The sequence below is a fragment of the Taudactylus pleione genome, unplaced genomic scaffold (assembly GCF_031769625.1).
Source record: "Taudactylus pleione unplaced genomic scaffold, aTauple2 ptg000066l, whole genome shotgun sequence".
In the NCBI taxonomy this organism is placed as follows: Eukaryota; Metazoa; Chordata; class Amphibia; order Anura; family Myobatrachidae; genus Taudactylus; species Taudactylus pleione.
The window spans coordinates 20,084,146-20,107,298 of NW_028284468.1; the positions used below are offsets into that span (position 1 = coordinate 20,084,146).

Genomic DNA, 23,153 nt, shown 5'->3' on the forward strand with positions numbered 1-23,153 from the left:
CAGTGTTATTTAAAAAAAACATACAAATCACTGCAATTTGGATAAGATTATGTGACTACACTGTTTTTCATCTCATCTTCTTGTGCTATACACAATTTCCTACACAACATTTATTTTGTTTCAGGATTTTCAGCAAGCCTTTTTCTCAGAGAATTTAGCAGCTTTGTTTAATTTTAAGTGTCCTGAAACAAGTATACATCCCTATGTACATGCCTGCTCGCAAACCCAGCTCCCAAAGGCAGCCTGCCATTTCTAAGAATATCAATACAATCATTATGGTTATGCTCAGAATTTCACTCAGGGCTTGGAAAATGCATTTTTTTTAATTATTAGTTATTTATAGAGCACAAAAATATTTCACATTGCTTTACAGAGAATATTTCAGTCATTCACATCAATCTCTACCCCATTGGAGCTTACAATCTTCTGTATATTCCCTACCACATGGACACATTATAGAGGTAATTTTTTTTCTTATCAGAAGCCAGTATGTTGTTGGAGTCCGGGAGCAAGCTGGACCAACCCAAAGGAATGTCATGCAAATACAAGAAGAACATACAAAGTCTACACATATAGGCCATGACCAGGAATTGAACTCATGATGTCAGTGTTGTGAGGCAGGAATGCAATCCATGCTGCCCAATGAATTAGCCCTTGCTCTAGCTCTACTCTGACCCTCCACTCCAGGAAACCCTCCCATTAAAAGCAAATTCCAAAGCATAAAAATAAAAGACCACACAAAAGCAGAGATTATCCCTTACCCCAAACCCTAAGAGATGTCTTTACTTTGATTCAAGAGTGTGGATGCCGATCTCAGTGGCAGAAATGCCTCACTTTTGCACAGCTAATTGGAATGTGCACACATGAGGATGCCCTGCATGGTATTATTCCTATAATGCCTGATCAGTGGTCGGCATCTGTGATAATAATGTAGCTCAGCATCTGCATTTTCTCAGTGGTACCCCTGGTCTGTTTCAAATACACTGCTCATAGGTGATTATGACTAAGGCCCGTACTCAGTTAGACGCGAAAAGCCGGACACTTTTTGCCAATTGTACTTTCCCCCGCATTCGCCTGTTTGAGACGTGAATTCGGGGCATGCGCGTCCCAGCGATGCGCCCTATTCAATTACAGAACAGGCGAAAATGCAAATAGGCGAATGCATACCAGGTGGAAAGTACTGAATAGATTGGGGAATCAGTCTGTACCCCAAAATAAGACGCACCGACACTGCAAATCATTACAGATGTGTACTATTAGCCCTAATAAAAGTACTTTGTGTCCTTAAGTTAGGTTAAAAGCTTACTAGAAGCATATTTATAAAAGTGATGAAGAATGATAGAAAATAGTATTTTTTGTGGAAAATAAATAGTCCAGTCAAATTTGGGGTACTTGAAAATGGGTGCTAAAATATCTTTGTGTCTCTAAAGTGCACTATTAAAAAATCCACACAGCCCCCCAAGAAACCTATTTCACTACGTTTTTTCCCCACTGTTTTCATTTTCACCCCAAAATTTACATGTCTTTATTGGGTATTAAGGGGGGGGGACTGATTTGTCCTTTGGGGGGTGTCCAAAGGGTTCTGAAACAATTCCCCACATTTGCACCCCAAAATAGAGATTTTGCACTTTTTTCGACCTGCCATTCATTGGAGATACATTGCTGCCTGTTTCAGTGCATTAAGTTTCCACTTAGGCGAATTGGTCCCGGAATTTAATTTGGAGATAAGATGCAAACAGACGAAAAGAGGCAATAGGCAAAACTTTTTCGCCGATTGTGGCTTTTCACCTCTTATTGAGTCCGGCTATAAATCTTTGTTTTAGAAAGTCATCAAAACGAATGAAGGGTGTCACAGGAGTATATGTGATCAATGTTGTTCATATATATTCCAAAGTCAGTCTGGTGGTACTTTATGGGCACATTGAAAGAATGGCACAATTTATCAACATGTAAATAGACCAAGTAAGATGAGATTAATGTATCCCTATTCTTTGCTGCATATGCTATCCACGTGGACAGCAATTAAATAGGGATGCGGTCAATATCCCGACCGCGGGGATTCTGGTGCTCAGAATGCCAGTGCCAGAATCCCAGCTCCGGCATCCCAACCGCCTGAATCCCGAATGTAAGTAGCGGGGTTGGGGGGAGGATTAGGGTTAGGCGGTTAGGCACTAGGTGGAGGGTTAGGGTTAGGCACTAAGGGAGGAGGGTTGGGTTTAGGGTGCTGTGAGAGGAGGGGGAGGTTAGGATTAGGCACTAGGGGCATACATGCCTACCCTCCTGGAATTCGTGGGAGGGTCATGATTTTTGGGTAACCCCCTGCACCCCCGGAAGGGTAGGCACTTCTTTCACATTCTACCCACTTGCTAGTGAAGTAGGCAGAATGGGGAGAATATTAGCGGGGATCGGTGGGTCTGTGTGTTGGGGATGGGGCCTAATGATGCAATTCTATGAGAATCACCTTATTTAGCCCTGCCCCTTATTTAAAATATGTTGTGCAGCAAATTTCCATGAGGGGCGGGGCTTAAAAACGCAATTTTGGCCAGCCTCGCCCCCAACTCCACCCAACTGCTTCTCCTCCCCGGGCTTCTCCCAGTGAGGAGAATTCTCAAGTCAGCAAGTATGAGTAGGAGGAGGTTAGGGTCAGGCACCGGAGAGGGAGGATTAGGGTTAGGCAGTGTTTAAAGTGGTCCTAGAGAAGTAGTGTTACCCCCCCTCGGTGCTTTTTTGATAAAGGGAAAGACGCGCATCGAGAAAAGAGGCATGGTCTCAAAATAAAAGGGCGTGGTCATACAATAGTATGCCCAATTCAAATTATGCCACACAGTAGCACCAGCTTCTCCACAGTACACCGCATATAGTACCCCTGATTCACGTTACACGACATAGTAGTGTCCCTTATTCATGCTATGACACACAGCAGTGCCCCTTTTACACAGTGCCCACATTTGTAAACCATATATACTAGGGGTGAGCGGGTTCGGATTTCTGAAATCCGAACCCCCCCGAGCCCCCCCGATCCGAGTCCGATCCGAGTCAGGCTCGACTTTTCCCGCCTGACTCGGATCTGAAATCGAGGCAAAACGTCATCATCCCGCCTTCCGAGTCTCGCGGGTTTTGGATCCTATATAAGGTACCCGCGTCGGCGCCATTTTCTCACTCGGCTGTGGACAGTGAAGAGGGAGGGTGGGAGTTAGGGCTGTGTAGTGTAGTGTAGTGTAGTGCTGCTGTTGTCCACTACTTCAAAGTCCATAGGGGCTGGCTGTGTTGTGCTGCTGTTGTTAATAGGGGCTGTGTCCACTACTTCAAAGTCCATAGGGGCTGGCTGGACTGTGTTGTGCAGTCAGTTCTCCATAGGGGCTGTGTCCACTCCAAAGTCCTGTGCAGTGTCCCAGTCCTAAAGGAGTGCTGTAGTGTTGTCCAGGGGGTGCTCTGTCCATCAGGGGTGCTCCCCCCAAGTGCTAAAAAAATAATATATTTTCTGTGTTTGTGAATTGTGTGCGCAGTAGCCGCACGTGCATCAACAAAGTAGTGCCAAGCGTGCGCCTGTGTCATAAGTAAAGGGCCGGCTGGCTTGACCGTTAAAGGGTGCTGTAACCCCCGAAAGTACACTCCAGTCCAAACCAAAAAAAAATTATTTTCTGTGTTTGTGAATTGTGTGCGCAGTAGCCGCACGTGCATCAACAAAGTAGTGCCAAGCGTGCGCCTGTGTCATAAGTAAAGGGCCGGCTGGCTTGACTGTTAAGGGTGCTGTAACCCCCGAAAGTACACTCCAGTCCAAACCAAAAAAAAAATTATTTTCTGTGTTTGTGAATTGTGTGCGCAGTAGCCGCACGTGCATCAACAAAGTAGTGCCAAGCGTGCGCCTGTGTCATAAGTAAAGGGCCGGCTGGCTTGACCGTTAAGGGTGCTGTAACCCCCGAAAGTACACTCCAGTCCAAACCAAAAAAAAAATTATTTTCTGTGTTTGTGAATTGTGTGCGCAGTAGCCGCACGTGCATCAACAAAGTAGTGCCAAGCGTGCACCTGTGTCATAAGTAAAGGGCCGGCTGGCTTGACCGTTAAGGGTGCTGTAACCCCCGAAAGTACACTCCAGTCCAAACCAAAAAAAAAATTATTTTCTGTGTTTGTGAATTGTGTGCGCAGTAGCCGCACGTGCATCAACAAAGTAGTGCCAAGCGTGCGCCTGTGTCATAAATAAAGGGCCGGCTGGCTGGACCGTTAAAGGGTGCTGTAACCCCCGAAAGTACACTCCAGTCCAAACCAAAAAAAAATTATTTTCTGTGTTTGTGAATTGTGTGCGCAGTAGCCGCACGTGCATCAACAAAGTAGTGCCAAGCGTGCGCCTGTGTCATAAGTAAAGGGCCGGCTGGCTTGACCGTTAAAGGGTGCTGTAACCCCCTAAGTACACTCCAGTCCAAACCAAAAAAAAAATTATTTTCTGTGTTTGTGAATTGTGTGCGCAGTAGCCGCACGTGCATCAACAAAGTAGTGCCAAGCGTGCGCCTGTGTCATAAGTAAAGGGCCGGCTGGCTTGACCATTAAGGGTGCTGTAACCCCCGAAAGTACACTCCAGTCCAAACCAAAAAAAAAATTATTTTCTGTGTTTGTGAATTGTGTGCGCAGTAGCCGCACGTGCATCAACAAAGTAGTGCCAAGCGTGCGCCTGTGTCATAAGTAAAGGGCCGGCTGGCTTGACCATTAAAGGGTGCTGTAACCCCCAAAGTACACTCCAGTCCAAACCAAAAAAAAAATTATTTTCTGTGTTTGTGAATTGTGTGCGCAGTAGCCGCACGTGCATCAACAAAGTAGTGCCAAGCGTGCGCCTGTGTCATAAGTAAAGGGCCGGCTGGCTTGACCGTTAAAGGGTGCTGTAACCCCTGAAAGTACACTCCAGTCCAAACCAAAAAAAAATTATTTTCTGTGTTTGTGAATTGTGTGCGCAGTAGCCGCACGTGCATCAACAAAGTAGTGCCAAGCGTGCGCCTGTGTCATAAGTAAAGGGCCGGCTGGCTTGACCGTTAAAGGGTGCTGTAACCCCCGAAAGTACACTCCAGTCCAAACCCAAAAAAAATTATTTTCTGTGTTTGTGAATTGTGTGCGCAGTAGCCGCACGTGCATCAACAAAGTAGTGCCAAGCGTGCGCCTGTGTCATAAGTAAAGGGCCGGCTGGCTTGACCGTTAAGGGTGCTGTAACCCCCGAAAGTACACTCCAGTCCAAACCAAAAAAAAATTATTTTCTGTGTTTGTGAATTGTGTGCGCAGTAGCCGCACGTGCATCAACAAAGTAGTGCCAAGAGTGCGCCTGTGTCATAAGTAAAGGGCCGGCTGGCTTGACCGTTAAAGGGTGCTGTAACCCACAAAGTACACTCCAGTCCAAACCAAAAAAAAAATTATTTTCTGTGTTTAGCCGCACGTATATATCAAATCGATATAACATAAATGGAGGACCAAACTTTCTCCGATAAAAATAAAATAGAGAAAGATCAAGAACCACTTCCTCCTAGTGCTGAAGCTGCTGCCACTAGTCATGACATAGACGATAACATGCCATCAACGTCGTCTGCCAAGGCCGATGCCCAATGTCATAGTAGAGGGCACATACAATCCCAAATGGCAAAGTTCAGGAAAATGACCTTGAAAAAGACATTTAAATCAGCTGAAGAGAAACGTAAACTTGCCAATATGCCATTTACGACACAGAGTGGCAAGGAACGGCTAAGGTCGATCCCTAGTATGTTCATGACTAGTGGTTCAGCTTCACATGACGATGGAAGCCCTCCTCCCACTAAAAAAATCAAAAGAGTTAAGCTGGCAAAAGCACAGCGAAGAACTGTGCTTTCTAAGAAGATATCACAAATCCCCAAGGAGAGTCCAAGTGTGGTGGTGGTTGCGATGCCTGACCTTCCCAGCACTGGACGGGAAGAGGTGGCTCTTTCCACCATTTGCACGCCCCCTGCAAGTGCTGAAAGGAGCACCCACAGTCCACTTGCTGATATGCAAATTGAAGATGTCACTGTTGAAGTACAACAGGATGAGGATACTGGTGTAGCTGGCGCTGAGGAGGAAGTTGGCGAGGAGGATTCTGATGGTGATGTGGTTTGTTTAAATCAGGCTCCGGGGGAGACAGTTGTTGTCCGTGGGATGAAAAAGCCCATCACGGTCATGCCTGGGCAGAAGACCAAACATTCCACCTCTTTGGTCTGGCAATATTTCTATCCAAATCCGGACAACAACTGTCTTGCCATATGTACCATATGTAAAGGTGAAATAAGTAGGGGTAGGGACGTCAACCACCTAGGAACATCCTCCCTTATACGGCACCTGCAGCGCGTTCATAAAAAGTTACTGTCAAGTTCAGAAACTTTGGCTAAGACCGTAAGCAGTCCAGGGACACCTAAATCCCGTTGTCCTGTTGTATCCAAGCGCCTGCAAACCACACCATCAACTCCCTCCTCGTCAATTTCCTCCTTAGTCAGGATCGGAAGTAGTCCTGCAGGCCATGTCACTGGCATGACTGACTCTCCTATCCGGGATTCCTCTGGAGGATCCTGCATTGCTACGCCTACTGCTGCCGCTGCTGCTGTTGCTGCTGCTGGGAGTCGTTCATCATCCCAGAGAGGAAGTAGGAACACCACTACTTTTACTAAACAATTGACCCTCCAACAGTCCTTAGCGAGGAGGATGAAGTACGACAGCAGTCATCCTGAAGCAAAACGTATAACTGAGGCCTTGACTGCTATGTTGGTGTTAGACGTGCGTCCGGTATCCGCCATTAGTGCAGTGGGATTTAGACAATTGATGGAGGTAGTGTGTCCCCGGTTCCAAATCCCGTCTAGATTCCACTTCACTAGGCAGGCGATACCGAGACTGTACAGAAACGTCAGAAAAAGTGTCCTCAGTGTCCTGAAAAATGCCGTTGTACACAATGTCCACTTAACCACGGACATGTGGACAAGTGGAACAGGGCAGACTAAGGACTATATGACTGTGACAGCCCACTGGGTAGATGTATCACCTTACGCAGCAACAGCAGCAGCGTCACCAGTAGCAGCATCTCAGAAACGCCAGCTCGTTACAAGGCAGGCTACGCTGTGTATCACCGGTTTCAGTAAGAGGCACACCGCCGACAACCTCTTAGAGAAACTGAGGGAAATCATCGCCCAGTGGCTTACCCCACTTAGACTCTCCTGGGGATTTGTGATATCTGACAACGCCACCAATATTGTGCGGGCATTACATCTGGGCAAATTCCAGCACGTCCCATGTTTTGCTCACACAATAAACTTGGTGGTGCAGAATTTTCTGAAAAGCGACAGGGGCGTGCAGGAGACGCTTTGGGTGGCCCGAAAAATTTCTGGCCACTTTCGCCATTCAGCGACTGCGTGCCGAAGACTGGAGCGCCAGCAAACACTCTTGAACCTGCCCCGCCATCACCTGAAGCAAGAGGTTGTGACGCGGTGGAACTCAACCCTCTATATGCTTCAGAGGATGGAGGAGCAGCAAAAGGCCATACAAGCCTATACATCCACCTATGACATAGGCAAAGGAGGGGGTATGCACCTGACTCAAGCGCAGTGGAGAATGATTTCCGTGTTGTGCAAGGTTCTCCAGCCCTTCGAACTTGCCACACGTGAAGTCAGTTCAGACACAGCCAGCTTGAGTCAGGTCATTCCCCTCATCAGGCTTTTGCAGAAGCAGCTGGAGAAAGTGAAGGAGGAGCTAAGACGGAGCGATTCCGCTCGGCATGTGGGACTTGTGGATGAAGCCCTTCATTCGCTTTGCCAGGATTCCAGGGTGGTCAATCTGTTGAAATCAGACCACTACATTTTGGCCACCGTGCTTGATCCTAGGTTTAAAGCCTATGTGGTGTCTCTCTTTCCGGCCGACACAAGCCTGCAGAGGTGCAAAGACCTGCTGGTGAACACACTGTCAGCTGAAGCGGAACGTGACACGTCAACGGCTCCTTCTTCATTTTCTCCCGCAACTGGGGCTGCCAGGAAAAAACTTAGGTATCCTAAGCAACCCGCTGGCGGTGATGCAGGGCAGGCAGGACCAAGTTTGGACATCTGGTCTGGACTGAAGGACCTGGCAACAATTTCTGACATGTCTACTGTCACTGCATATGATACTGTCACCATTGACAGAATGGTGGAGGATTACATCGGTGACAGCATCCAAGTAGGCATGTCAGACAGTCCATACCTGTACTGGCAGGAAAAAGAGGCAATTTGGAGGCCCCTGTACAAGCTGGCTCTATTTTACCTGAGTTGCCCCCCCTCCAGTGTGTACTCCGAAAGAGTGTTTAGTGCAGCCGGGAACCTTGTCAGCGAAAGGCGTAGGAGGTTGCTTCCACAGAATGTGGAGAAGATGATGTTCATCAAAATGAATTATCAGCTCTTCCAGGGAGACCAGCCTCCAGAAGGTACAGAGGGACCTGTGGTGGTGGATTCAAGTGGGGACAAGTTAATACTTTGTGAGGATGAGGATGTACACACTGAAGAGGGTGAGGAATCGGTGGATGAGGAGGATGAGGATGACATCTTGCCTCCGTAGAGCCAGTTTGTGCAGGGACACATTAATTGCCAGCTTGTTTTGTGGGGGCCCAAACGAACCAATCATTTCAGCCACAGTTGTGTGGCAGACCCTGGCGCTGAAATGATTGATTTGTTAAAGTGTGCATGTCCTGTTTATACAACATAAGGGTGGGTGGGAGGGCCCAAGGACAATTCCATCTTGCACTTCTTTTTTTTCTTTGCATTATGTACAGTTTGGGGCCTAGTTTTTCTAACTGCCATCCTGTCTGCCACTGCAGTGTCACTCCTAGATGGGTCACGTGTTTGTGCCGCCCACTCGTGTCGCTTAGCATAGTCATCCAGCTACCTCGGTGCAACCTTTTGGACATGAAAACACTATTGTGAGGTGTGAGGTGTTCAGAATAGACTGGAAATGAGTGGAAATTAAGGTTATTGAGGTTAATAATAGCATAGGAGCAGAGAAACCAACAAATTCTGTGATTTTAGCTGTTTTTATGCTTTTTAAAAAAAAAATACAGATCCAAAACACAAAACCCAGAACCCAAAACACGGAAGGGTGGTTTTGGCAAAACCAATCCAGATCCAAAACACGAAGAAAGATCCAGATCCAAAACCAAAACACAAAACACGAAAAGTGGCCGGTGCACACCCCTAATATATACAATGCCCACAGTAGTAGTGCCCCTAATACACATAGTGCCCACAGTAGAAATGCCCATTATACAATGCCCATAGCAGTAGTGCCCCTTACACATAATGCCGACAGCAGTAGTGCCCCTTATGCAATGCCCACTGTAGTGGTGCCTCTTATGCAATGCCCCCAGTAATGTTGCCCCTTATGCAGTGCCCCCAGTAGTGGTGCCCCTTAGGCAGTGCCCCCAGTAGAGGTGCCCCTTATGCAGTGCACACAGTGGTAGTGCCCCATCGCCTGAATCCACTACAGAGGAAACTCATTGGCATGAAACCATTTTCTCTTGATCAATTCCATGTAGCAGATTTCATTGGGATGGTATCAGGGATTCTCAGGCGCTTGCTAGAATGAATTAGTGTGAAGCACTAAACTGACATGTTTCCCACCAACAGATGTACTGTACCTCAGTGAGCAGCAGCATTCTTTCTTACATTGATACACAGATTGTGACTGTGCTAACATACTGTACGGCACACTTTCCAAAGATGAATTGCTATGGAAAGTTACTAAGTTATTTAGGTTCTAAATTGAATCATTAAGCTGATTTCTAAAATACAACTCTGGTCTGTAACCAACCATTGTGCAAATATTATTAATGCTGAAGTTTCCTGCTCACAGTTCTTGTGCATTAGTCAGTCTCTGAGGCACAGACCATTAAAAACTGGCACAGCTCCAGTGAAAATGTTTCTGCGAAGGCCAAGTACCCTTGATACTAGCATTGTAACAAATAATCATTGTCCAAATAAATGGTTCCACATTTATGTGGCCAAATTGAATGAGACCCAGATATCTGTTGTGCCATGTGACATGATCATGTCCTGGATATCTGCGGCCTGTTACTGTGGTCAGGGTCACCAAGAGTATTTCATGGCCTCAGTTTGGCTGATTTTATTTAACACATCATTTTTAATTGTTTTTCCAGAACTTATAAAGATACAGGACAGACAAAAGAGAAATGGTACACATGCAATAAACCTGTACTATATCATTAAACTTGTAATAGAGAGGAAAAATAGAAAAAAAACCAAGTAATAGAAAATCAATTTAAACACATAAATGTAATAATCCCCATTAATGTTGATGAATGTCGTATAAATACCAAAAAAACCCAACAACTCTCTAGTACCTGTCTTTCATCAATAACGAGAGTACTATCAAAGGTACTCTCGACAAAGTTGGCCTGACTGAACTAAGCTGTCTGGAGGTTGGATTACTCGATCGCCATTGAATCATGTGATCTTAGCCCCCACTCTCACTGTAAAAAGCAGGGCCTTGATTAAGTGTAGCTGTGCAGAAGCCCTTTAGACAGAGCTGTCTGTACGCTTATGAGGAAGAAAGAACTTTTTAAACGTGTTAAGTTAGTATCATGTTTTGAACCATTGTTGTCTGTCCGGGGCAGTACCAAATTAAGGGGTCTATTACTAAGCCTTGGATGGAAATAAAGTGGATGGAGATAAAGTACCAACTAACCAGCTCCTAACTGTCATTCTTCCGCCTCCCCCCTTCACCCTCTCCAGTGCTCTGCAACAGTTAAGAGGGCTGAGGAGAAATGTAAGGTGGGATATCTATGTACAGTATGTGAAGGGAGGGGAGCTATATTAAGGGGAAGAGCTGTGTGTGTATGAGTGTGTGTGGGGTTGGTCTGTGTGAGGAGGGTGAGATCTGCCTGTGTGTGTGATCTGAGTGAGGGGAGAGAGAGCTGTGTGTGGGGATCTCAGTGAATGGGGAAAGCAGTGTGTGTGAGGGGGTGGCTGAGTTAATGGGGGAAGGTGTGTGTGTGGGGGGAGGCTAAGTGAGAGGGAGAGCTGTGTGAGGGTAGAGGGAGAAATGTGGGGGTGGGTTCCCAGTGAGGAGGAGATCTGAGTGATGGAGAAGCGCTGTGTTTGTGGGGGAGTCTGAGTGAGGGGGAGATTTGAGTGAGGGGGAGCATTGTGTGTGTTTAAGGGAGGAGAGGTGAGTGAGGGGGAAGAGCTGTGTGTGTGGGGGGGAATGCTGTATGTGTGTGTGTGTGGGGAGGATCTGAGTGAGGGAGGAGAGCTGTGTGAGAAATGTATATACTATGTACTGTATATATATATATATATATATATACACACATTAATATGGAGTTGGAGGTACTTTGCATAGGACCCTGTGGGGTCTTAATCTGGCTCTGGGACTGAGCATAAGGGAAGAGGGAGTGGAGCCATGGGCAATAACGAAGAGGGAGGAAGAGGCGGTCCCCTCCCATCATCACCCCAGCCTCTCCTCTTTTCTACCTCTGTAGTGGGTCCCACTTACCACCCTGGCCCTTATTTTAGCCTGCCTGGTTTGCATGGAGGAGAGAACATGGCAGCTGTGTCCATGCTGCTGAGGGAAAGCCTGATCCATGTGCTGCTGCTGAGACCCTGGGTTGCGGCACCGGTGACTGGGAGGAGCCTGAGCGGTGAGTCTGGTGAGGTCACGCCTAACTGCTCTGACGCCACATACCAGGAAGGGGCAATAATGTTTATTCTTAATTCCCTTTAATTTGCCCATACATGCTGGACACCTACAGGCTGGGGGGGGAGTGGGGCGCAGTGGCATACACATGCTCCAGGCGCCATGGCTACACACTACGCCCCTGCCTGTGACAGGGTAGTTAGGAGATGATTGGTTGGTACTTTATCTCCATTCACTTTCTCTCCATTCAAGGCTTAGTAAATAGACCCCTAAGGTTCATTTGGGCCTGGAGCTGAAATTTATGAAGGACCTATATTGTGCTACTGCAGTGGGTTTGACCAGTATGGTGGAGATGTGACTTCTGATGTGGCTGTGTGGTTTTTACAGGCGGAGTGGCTGGCACCATGGAGAGCATAGCTACCACCTACCATCAGCCACCTGAATCTCTCTCCCGTCCCGTACAGTGCCTATATAATACACTCTTACATATATATAACCTATAAACACACACAGACAATTAAAAATAGTTTTTTTTTCTCAAGGTTTAGGGGTCCTATTATAATGTAAAACAGTTTGATAGAAATAACGAAACAGTAGTGTGACCAAATATTTTGACCTCCAAACAGGCCTTTAAATGCACCTCAGACCTCCCCACATTAACTTTATTTAATACTGAAAACTTTTCTGTAGAGCACAATGCATAATCTTTATTTAATTTATTTATTTAATCTTTATTTATTTAATCAGTGCACATAATTTTATCAAACATTCAGGAGCTGCAAGCCATTAGAGTTGCAGGGCAAAGAACAGTTAGGGAGAAGATTGGATGTTCCTGGCTGGGATTTAAGACATCAGCGATTCAATTTCTGTTCATATCACATTCAAAATGCAAAACATCAGCACCAAAGCTATGCACATACAACTGTCCTACCGACACCAAAACTCACTTTTCCCGTTCTCTTATATCAGAGATTTTCAACTGACGGCACACTGAGGATCCTATTATGATCACCATAATTTTTTATAGTATTGCCCCAATGCATAGTATACCACATTGTAGTAACCCCCTGTAGACATTATGCCACATTGTAGTACTCCCTGTAGACATTATACCACATTATAGTGCATCCCCGGTACCCATTATGCCACATTGTAGTGCCACCTGTCAGGGGTGCCAAGAAGGTGGGAGCAGCTACTAATTACCTGGGCCCGGGCTTGTTGGAGGGCCAGGCAGGGGCCTGGTTCTGACGCTGCCCCCCTTCTTCTTCCTAACTATCAGCAGCCCATCACACACATTTCGGGTGTGTTAACTGGTGGTGGCTGGGGAGGGGGTCAGACTGCCGGGGTTTCATTGGACAGCCACGGTACCGGCAGGCAGCAGGGGCCAGCGGGCTGTAGCAGGAAACACTTTTTTCTGTCTATAGACAGATGCTGTGGGCCTATTGAGATTGGAGGCCCTGAGCTGCAGCTCCATCCACCCCATTGTTAATACAGCCCTGGTCTAGGAGAACTTCGGAGATAATAAAACTTTGAAGCTCTTTCCATTGGGGTTGTATAGGAACTCTAAATATGGGACTCTGGGGCATATTTTTACAATCCGCATTTTTAATGTGCATGTGATAAAAAATGTTTGCTCAAATTTGTAATGTGAATATTAATATTTCCATGCAAATTTACTAAAGTCCTCTTACCAGGAGAAGGGCTCTTATAAGAGCCCATCCTGGCGAAGAGCTGGAAGCAGTGTGATAGCATAACTGTAGGGCAACAGAGAGGGTGCAGATGGCTCTCTCTCCAAAAAGTGTTGCAAATTAGTAGGCCATAGGCTACTATAGGGTAACGCCATCTGGAGATGATATGCATTCCAGAGCTTTTGCGGACAAAAATGGAGGGAACGCAGCAGATATCATATATATTTGCTGCCATCCCTCCATAGTATATCTGGGGGATACTTAATATGTGCGGGTATACCCCAAAAATGTCTGGTTTTGGGGAATATTCTGCAAACATTTAATGATAAATAGGCCCCTTTGTCTTTTAAGTGATGCATAAGCGCTCATTTGGTGTAATAATATCAATAATATCAATAGAAATATTATTTATGTGAGTGCACTTTATGTATTTCTAATGAATTGATGATATCCATTGGAATTACAGTATATGCCATTTATTTGTCTTGTTACTGTGGAATCAATATGTGAAACACTGACAGCCTGAAACCTGCAAAATATTCCTAAAGAAGTATCGAAAGTTCCGATTTGATGAAATAGGAGAGTAGATTCCCTCAGACGCAGTCTGTCTATTACACAAGTGTCCTTAATTCTTCTTTTTTGCTTTCATACAGGGACAGAGAAAGAAGGAACAGACCATAGTGTAGTAAATCTCTGCTTGCTTTAGGCACCACATGTGTCACTGCACAACCAAACAGTGAATGGGGAGAAATCCTTTCTTATATTTGTTTCCCTATGGTTGTACTGTATGCTTACAGAGTGAGAATCAGTTTGCATATATATGTCACACTCAGATTCTCCTCAAAAGAGATGATCCAGAGTTCTCTTTTGTACATTATAAACTTATGGAAAAAAGGAAAAGCACATCTAGTGCATTACCCTAATAATTTACATGATGATACATAGTGGCGGATTTAAGGGTCAGGCCGTTAACCCCCCCTCCCTTCCCCCATCTCCCCACTGGTGATGTTATATAAACAAAGGATCAGCTTCAGCTGTGATGCTCTGCAAAAGATGTCTGCATGCACTGTGCATATGCCAATCAGCATATGTGACGTCAGATGCTGATTGGACCGCCAGTCAGGGAGCGGTGGAGAAAAGCAGTGAGGACACTTCTTCCCTGCATTTCTCCAATTCTGTAAGTAAGACTCATAAAGCCATCTAGTGGTGGGATTTGTCAGAAAAGCTTTGCTTCTCTAATCTATATTAATACCGCTCCTGCACAGCCCACATTAAGGCCTATGAGGGCTGCTGGATAAAAAGGCAGGAATGAAAAGATGTAGAGATCAGTGATTTTTCTGCATTTTCAAGTAATTAAATACAGAGAAAATAAAACTTTGGCTTTCTCCAGCAAAAATGCTGGAGAAAAACCTTTTTGCACCAGTATTCTGAGTGCCAGCCTTCCATACCCAACCCATTTGTACGTGTGTAAAAAATATACTGGTTGGTTAATTGGCTCCCAAGAAAAAAAATAACCCTAATGTGTGTGTGTGCGTCAGCATGTGGTAGGGAATATACATTGTAAGCTCCACTGGGGCAGGGACTGATGTAAATGGCCAAATACTCTCTGTAAAGTGCTACGGAATATGTGTGCGTTATATAAATAACTTATAATAATAATTATAATAATGTGTGTGTATGTATAACATTAATAAACTACCACATAACATTAAAACACCCCCTAAAAACACATACTTCTTGATACCTCCCTGATAACAATAAATGACTCCATAATATTAATACACTGCTCCCCTTGATAATATTAGTATACACTCCACCACTCAGATAACCTTAATCCATCCTCCACTCCACCTACAAGTGGCATTAACACACACACACTCACTTGCTGATCTGGAAGATGGTTATCTGGTCTGTGCACTCTGCGGAGCTTCGGAGGAGAAGCATGGAGAAATGAGACAGCTGGAGCTGGGTAGAGGAGAGGAGGGGGCAGGTATTGGTATTTTATCTCTCTCCAATTTATATCTCTCCAAGGCTTAGTACATCTACCCCAAATACATCACAATTACCTACAGTGTTCTAAGGACACTATGTATTTTGCTTTGTTTTTGTTTCAAACTGCTATCTACAGAGATCTTGACATTAAGAAATATTTGAAGGATCTTCTTGAATAGCACTAAGAGGTCCATGTTCTAAAACTCCACTTACTGTGGAGATAAATCCTGCTCGCTTGTAATCGGTGCAAAGCAGAAGGAGGCTACCTCGATATTTACTAAAAATAGCCCAGCCGAGTAGAGCGAACACTATGTCATCTCCTCGGTGGTGGCAGCAGGGACACATTTTATAAAGACTGCACTGTGTGTGACTTAGTGATGAGTTGTTCACGAATGATCAGTTAAAAATTAACTAATCTTCATAGTGAGTTATTAGTTTAGTTCAAAGCTCTGGCAAAGATTAGTTCATGAGGAACTAAAGCAAGTAGGGGATGTTAGACACAACAGAGATGAAGCACAGCAGCCCCAGTAAACTCACTCATTCACAGGGGGGTAAATTTACTAAGAATTGTGTCTGGCCGAGATTAAATACAACCTGTTTCACACTAACACACTCGAGTTTGTCCAGATCAAACTCGCAAATTTAGCAAGAATCATGTTTCACTAAATAATTTTTTCCTATAGTGGATGTGATAGTGTTCCCTGTGTCTGGCCACAGCCTGCACACCCCCGAACATGCAGCCTGAACACATCAGTGAGATATGTGCAGGCTGCATGTGTGTATTGTATATATAAAAAATTTGTAAAATTTAGAAAACAAAAATGGCATAAGCTCCCCTCCAAAAGCATAACCAGCCCCAGGCTCTGTGAGCTGGTACTGGTTCAAAAACTATGGGGAACAAAATGTGTAGTCGTTCCCCATAATTTTAGAACCAGCGCCAGGCTCTACTACCGGGGGTGTAATGCCGCTGCCAGGGGACACACTTAATGGAGTCCTCCAGCCAAAGCATTCGCACCCCACACTAGTCAGCCTAGGCCTGAGATCCTTGGAGAAATTGGGACTCCCAAAAAAGAGGTCCCCCTCTCCAGGGAACGCCAGGTGAGGGCTGAAGCCCGGGATATCCCCCGCATCCATGGCTGTTGGATACTGGGTAGGTAGTGTCAAAGCTGGATAATTGGCTCAGGCAAGACCAGCTTAAAATTAGGTCATAACGACGCCATCTTGCGACTGGCCGCAAGACGCCATCTTGTAAATCAGATTGCAAAATGCCATTTTGCGAATGGCCGCCCAGCGCCATTTTAGCTAAACTCACACTTAAGTACATATGGCGATGTTACTATTAGCATCATGCGATTGCATCTTACACCATTTCTCATACACACATAAATACGCACAATTGCGCTGTTAACTAGTCGCATATTAGCGAATGCATAAGATTCTGTATGAAAACGATGTTTGTTAGCTGCATGCGCACACATCTGCCCCAAGTTAACTAGCATCCTTATATCAAACCCCAAATACTTACACAGTACATATTCACATAAAAGGTCTCATAAGCTTTAAAGTATAAGATTCAAGTTTGTTCATTTATTATAATTGCTGTGAAATAAAGGTTGTTTGGTAGCTAAGGATTAATACATGATAAGTAAGTCATGTTTGATATTATACTGATCTGCACTCTTTCAACAGCATTCTGGTATCATCAGTGTGAAGATCGCAAAACATGCATTCTCAACTTATGGACCACAGAGACTTAAAGCACCGAAATGTACATTATATGACCAACTGTTAGGATGTGCATGAGGCAGGAAACCAGAGACAACCAGTTGTTGGAGGCTGGACTGTGTCTATTTGAATCAACCTGTTAAATGCTCTGCAACAGATGCATCCTCCTGCGGAACCAATGGCATCAGCGACAAGCCTCTCTATTGTGTTGTCTGTTTCTGTGAGAGTATAAATATGTGTGTTGTGACCCCAGTCTGAGTCTTCTTGCTGAATGCTGATAGACGGGGGTTTCTTGCTGATGCCTACATCTGGTCCAGAAGCGCTGTGTATGTATAACTGTACTTGGGTCTGTATAATTCTTTGCGCTAAATTGTACTTAGATCATAGCGTGTAACTGACTGTACTTTTACTTGAAATATCACTTTGTGCTTTGGAACCACAGGTTCAAGGTATGGAGTCTTTATTTACTATATGACTGCGTACGCAAAATAGCATCATCCTTAGAGGTTTATAGGCAGGATATTAGAAGGTATAGGCAGGAGTGTATAGAGGTTCTAATTCAATATCCTTAGTTGGGGGCTCATAGTGAAGTCATGTACCTACTCACACGGCACATACGGTTATCGATATCTCACCAAAGGGTGGAGTGGCCACATGCAGGGTTTACCTGCAACCGCTCGGTGCTGAGAGATTGCTACCCATTTTCGTGTGAGCCAGGGACGCTGACTAGAATCCAGGGACAAGAGAGGAAAAAGTTTGTTTTCCTTTGTTGATAGAACCTTGTGTTTAGAGGGGTGCCGCAGTATTGAGCACGCAGCTGAGTCACAGTTGTGCACACAGTCAAGACGCACTTTTATGTACGCAGCTAAAAGTTGTCATACGGTTGTGTGGTAGTCGCATTATTGTGTATGCGACTGGTCGCACAATAGCGTATACGTACTTCCGGTTGTGCTGCCACGTGTTTAAACAAAGCCGTTGAGGTTTACATTTTTCAATTGTTATCAATATTTGGGTTAACGTGTATTTTTCTGCGCAGGAAAAAGTGTGTAACAGTGAGTATTTGATGGTAGGGGTAACTTGTTCCCTAAAGTTAGAGGTACCGTATGACCTTTAAGGGCTAAGTGCTAGCCACTTGGTAAGCAGCTTACCGTTCTATACACAGTAGCAGGTGTACATGTTGTCTTTGTTGTAGAGAGGTGCGTGGAAGTAGCCGACTTAAACTTCCATAGATGTGTAAGTTGCCTTCTTAAATCTTATCCAGGTGTGTGGAGTAGCCTTCTTCAAATCTTCACAGGTGTGTGGGCGCTGCCGTTTAAATCGTCCACAGGTAAGTGAAAGTATCTTGACTGTCTTTCACCAGTTTAAATCTTTATTGAAAAATGTAGGAGTTGTCTCAAGATGGGAGCCACGCAAACAATAGAGATGTTAGACAATGATGTGCTGCTAATGAAAGCGCCGTTTGGATCGGCCCGTTGTATTATGCATACTAAGTATGGTACTTATGCAATAAAGTATTGAGATGTATGGTTTAAAATGACGATGAAGAGTGTTAGACTGTTTCCCAGAATTGGTAGTTTTAATAAAGATGTATTAGATAATGTCCAGGACCACATCAGTCTGATGCGCTCCCAAGAGAAAAAGGTAAAATATTATGAATGTTTAAAGTTGTGGCAGCATGAAGGGGATGCGTGGCTTAAAAATGCGCAAGCGATGCAATCTAGCGTTGCGAGCGCATTGCCAGAGAATACATCCGCGACACTAAATTGCAATGCGGGCGAGCCGCAAAATGGTGCGCATGTGCAGCAAGGTAGCGTTGTGGAAAGTATTGCCAGCGGTTCACGCGCACCACCTCCACCTTATGTGGATGGAGGTCAAGTACAGTTATCAAAAATACCCATAAAAATGTAACAAGCAATTTGTACCCTCTCTTAAGCAACCATAAAGAAAATGTTCATGATGTGGATGATGAGCCTATTGTAATGTATGCCATTTCCCATGCTTTGGAACCACAGGTTCAAGGTATGGAGTCTTTATTTACTATATGACTGCGTACGCAAAATAGCATCATCCTTAGAGGTTTATAGGCAGGATATTAGAAGGTATAGGCAGGAGTGTATAGAGGTTCTAATTCAATATCCTTAGTTGGGGGCTCATAGTGAAGTCACGTACCTACTCACACGGCACATACAGTTATCGATATCTCACCAAAGGGTGGAGTGGCCACATGCAGGGTTTACCTGCAACCGCTCGGTGCTGAGAGATTGCTACCCATTTTCGTGTGAGCCAGGGACGCTGACTAGAATCCAGGGACAAGAGAGGAAAAAGTTTGTTTTCCTTTGTTGATAGAACCTTGTGTTTAGAGGGGTGCCGCAGTATTGAGCACGCAGCTGAGTCACAGTTGTGCACACAGTCAAGACGCACTTTTATGTACGCAGCTAAAAGTTGTCATACGGTTGTGTGGTAGTCGCATTATTGTGTATGCGACTGGTCGCACAATAGCGTATACGTACTTCCGGTTGTGCTGCCACGTGTTTAAACAAAGCCGTTGAGGTTTTCATTTTTCAATTGTTATCAATATTTGGGTTAACGTGTATTTTTCTGCGCAGGAAAAAGTGTGTAACAGTGAGTATTTGATGGTAGGGGTAACTTGTTCCCTAAAGTTAGAGGTACCGTATGACCTTTAAGGGCTAAGTGCTAGCCACTTGGTAAGCAGCTTACCGTTCTATACACGGTAGCAGGTGTACATGTTGTCTTTGTTGTAGAGAGGTGCGTGGAAGTAGCCGACTTAAACTTCCATAGATGTGTAAGTTGCCTTCTTAAATCTTATCCGGGTGTGTGGAGTAGCCTTCTTCAAATCTTCACAGGTGTGTGGGCGCTGCCGTTTAAATCGTCCACAGGTAAGTGAAAGTATCTTGACTGTCTTTCACCAGTTTAAATCTTTATTGAAAAATGTAGGAGTTGTCTCAAGATGGGAGCCACGCAAACAATAGAGATGTTAGACAATGATGTGCTGCTAATGAAAGCGCCGTTTGGATCGGCCCGTTGTATTATGCATACTAAGTATGGTACTTATGCAATAAAGTATTGAGATGTATGGTTTAAAATGACGATGAAGAGTGTTAGACTGTTTCCCAGAATTGGTAGTTTTAATAAAGATGTATTAGATAATGTCCAGGACCACATCAGTCTGATGCGCTCCCAAGAGAAAAAGGTAAAATATTATGAATGTTTAAAGTTGTGGCAGCATGAAGGGGATGCGTGGCTTAAAAATGCGCAAGCGATGCAATCTAGCGTTGCGAGCGCATTGCCAGAGAATACATCCGCGACACTAAATTGCAATGCGGGCGAGCCGCAAAATGGTGCGCATGTGCAGCAAGGTAGCGTTGTGGAAAGTATTGCCAGCGGTTCACGCGCACCACCTCCACCTTATGTGGATGGAGGTCAAGTACAGTTATCAAAAATACCCATAAATATGTAACAAGCAATTTGTACCCTCTCTTAAGCAACCATAAAGAAAATGTTCATGATGTGGATGATGAGCCTATTGTAATGTATGCCATTTCCCATGCTGTACAGATGATAGATGCTGCACCACAACAATCACAAGTGGTGCCGCCATCTTCATCGGTAACAGCAAGGGAAGTACTAACACCCTCTGCACCCGTGGAGGAAGTTAATACCATACGTAGCAGCAACAGATTAAACCCCCAGCCAGGTAACAAGGTCAAAGGTAGCAGCGCTGCCGGTCTACATCCCATTCGGACAATAACCATTCGGAATGGAAATGCAGATGCGAACAGTGTAGTGCCCATGAAGTGGTAATGCATTGTCCTTGGACAAGAGCATAACTAAATTCCATCACTAATGATTTCCCCGATCCCAAAAAGGAACTAGCCAAATGTCAAAGATTTTTGAGGAATTTGGGTAGTTCTCATGAACCAACTAATAAAGATTGGCATGTGGTGTTAAGGGCCTGTCTACCACGCAATACCGATGTGACAAAATATAACATGGATTGTGTATTGGATGGTGACGTTCCCTTAACAGACCAAGTAAACCAAGGTAACATTTCCTGCATTGTAACTCAATTGGGTTTATATTTCCCAGTAGTAGTTAACTGGAACAAAATTTTCACCATAAAGCAAAAGGAGAGTGAATCTGCAGAAGATTATTGCGACCGGGCTCTGCAGGCTATCACCCAGTACACTGGGTTAGAGGATATTAAAAATAGCAATCACCACAGGGGAATGATAGTCACCATACTCATGGACGGTCTTAAAGAGAACCTAAAGACCCGGGTTCAGACCTCGCAGCCTGGCTGGAGGGGAGTCACAATAGATGCACTCATACAATCTGCCATAGAACATGATAAAAACATCTCAAAGAAGAGAGAGACCCAGAGCGAAAAACTAATGGCTGTTAGTATCCAAGCTCTGGAAGGAATGACGGTAACATCACAGCCAACAAACACACTTGCATCTACACACACACTTACACCTGAACAGTTATATGTCCTCACTAATCCCACGCAACAGCAAACACAGCTCTATTCCACTAACCCTACACAACCACGGGTCCCATACTACTCACAAACTTCATACCCCCCACAATACCCTTATACTCCATATCCCTATCCATATTCATCACCTTTTCCCCCTACTCAAACCTCACAACAACCCGTGTCTTCTTCCGATCCACGAACATGTTTTAATTGTAACCAGCCAGGACATGTAAGTAGAAACTGCAGAGCAAAAAGGGTAGGACCCCCAAATCAGGGAAAACCTGCATATCCCCATAAGGGATATGCACAGAGACCAGCAAATGTCCAACAGGCACCAGCTCCAATAGTAGCCGTTAATGCTTTATTGGAGAATGGTAGCCAATGCTAGGGGTCAGGTCATACCTGTTGTCTACAGATAGTCAGGTTAATGGGAAGTACTAGGGAAGAACCGGTCATGATGGTTGATGTAGCTGGTACTAAATATCCTTTTCTTGTAGACACAGGGGCGACCAGGTCAGTGATAAAATCTCCCTTTAATTTACAGGTGACAAACGAGACAGTACCAACAATGGGTGTAACAGGTAAAGTGGAACATTATCCTTTAAAAATATACACAGGGGTTACTATCGGGCCACTGCATACCAGGCATTCTTTCTTTCTGGCTGCTGCGGCTCCTACTAACCTGCTGGGTAGATATTTGTTATGTAAGATGGGATGTGTCATATATTGCACCCGTGATGGTGTATTTCTAGATATTCCAGAGAGAGTTGCGCACGAGGTGCGGGATATGCTGGACACTCCCCAAAGGATAATGTAACACTCTACCAGTTTAAATGAAAATCCATCTCAGGTAGATCAAATGTTGTCTCAAATTCCAGATTCCCTTTGGACTAAGGATGGACAGGACACTGGATTAATGGCAAACCTAAGCCCCGTAATGGTATATTTAAAAGGCGGTAGGCAAGCTCCAAAAATTCCCCAGTACCCACTAAAACAGGAGGTAGAATTAGGGGTTTTTCCAATTATTGAGCGATTATTGCAACAGAAAATTTTAGTTCGTACAGCTAGTGTAGCCAGCAGTCCCATCTTCCCAGTGAAGAAGAGTGGTGGGAGGGGTTATAGGCTGGTTCAAGACCTTAGAGTTGTTAATAAGGTAGTAGAGAGCCAATTCCCCGTAGTGCCAAATACAGCTGTCATTCTTATGCAGATCCCTCCAAATGCAACCAATTTCACTGTCATTGACCTCTGTTCTGCTTTCTTCTCTGTGCCTCTCCACCCTGACTGTCAGTATTTATTCACATTTACATACAGAGGTGTACAACATACATGGACACGGTTGCCCCAAGGTTTCATAGACAGCCCCAGTATCTTCTCCCAGGCCTTGCACGACTGCTTACAATCTTTTCAACCTGCCAATGGATCTGTTCTAATTCAATATGTGGACGATTTATTGCTATGTTCTGATTCATTTATGTCATGTTTGAATGATACTAAACTTTTGTTGCTTCATCTCTCGCATACAGGACACAAGGTGGCTAAGGATAAACTACAGGCGTGCCAATCCAGAGCAAAATATTTGGGACACTGCCTAACTCAGG

General features: G+C 44.7%; 1 protein-coding gene across 1 annotated transcript in view; it reads right to left on the reverse strand.

Moving 5' to 3' along the window:
• Positions 1-23,153, reverse strand: part of CUNH16orf89 (chromosome unknown C16orf89 homolog) — a 167,390-nt gene that overhangs the window by 82,527 nt on the left and 61,710 nt on the right. The gene's annotated exons all lie outside the window — the stretch shown is intronic.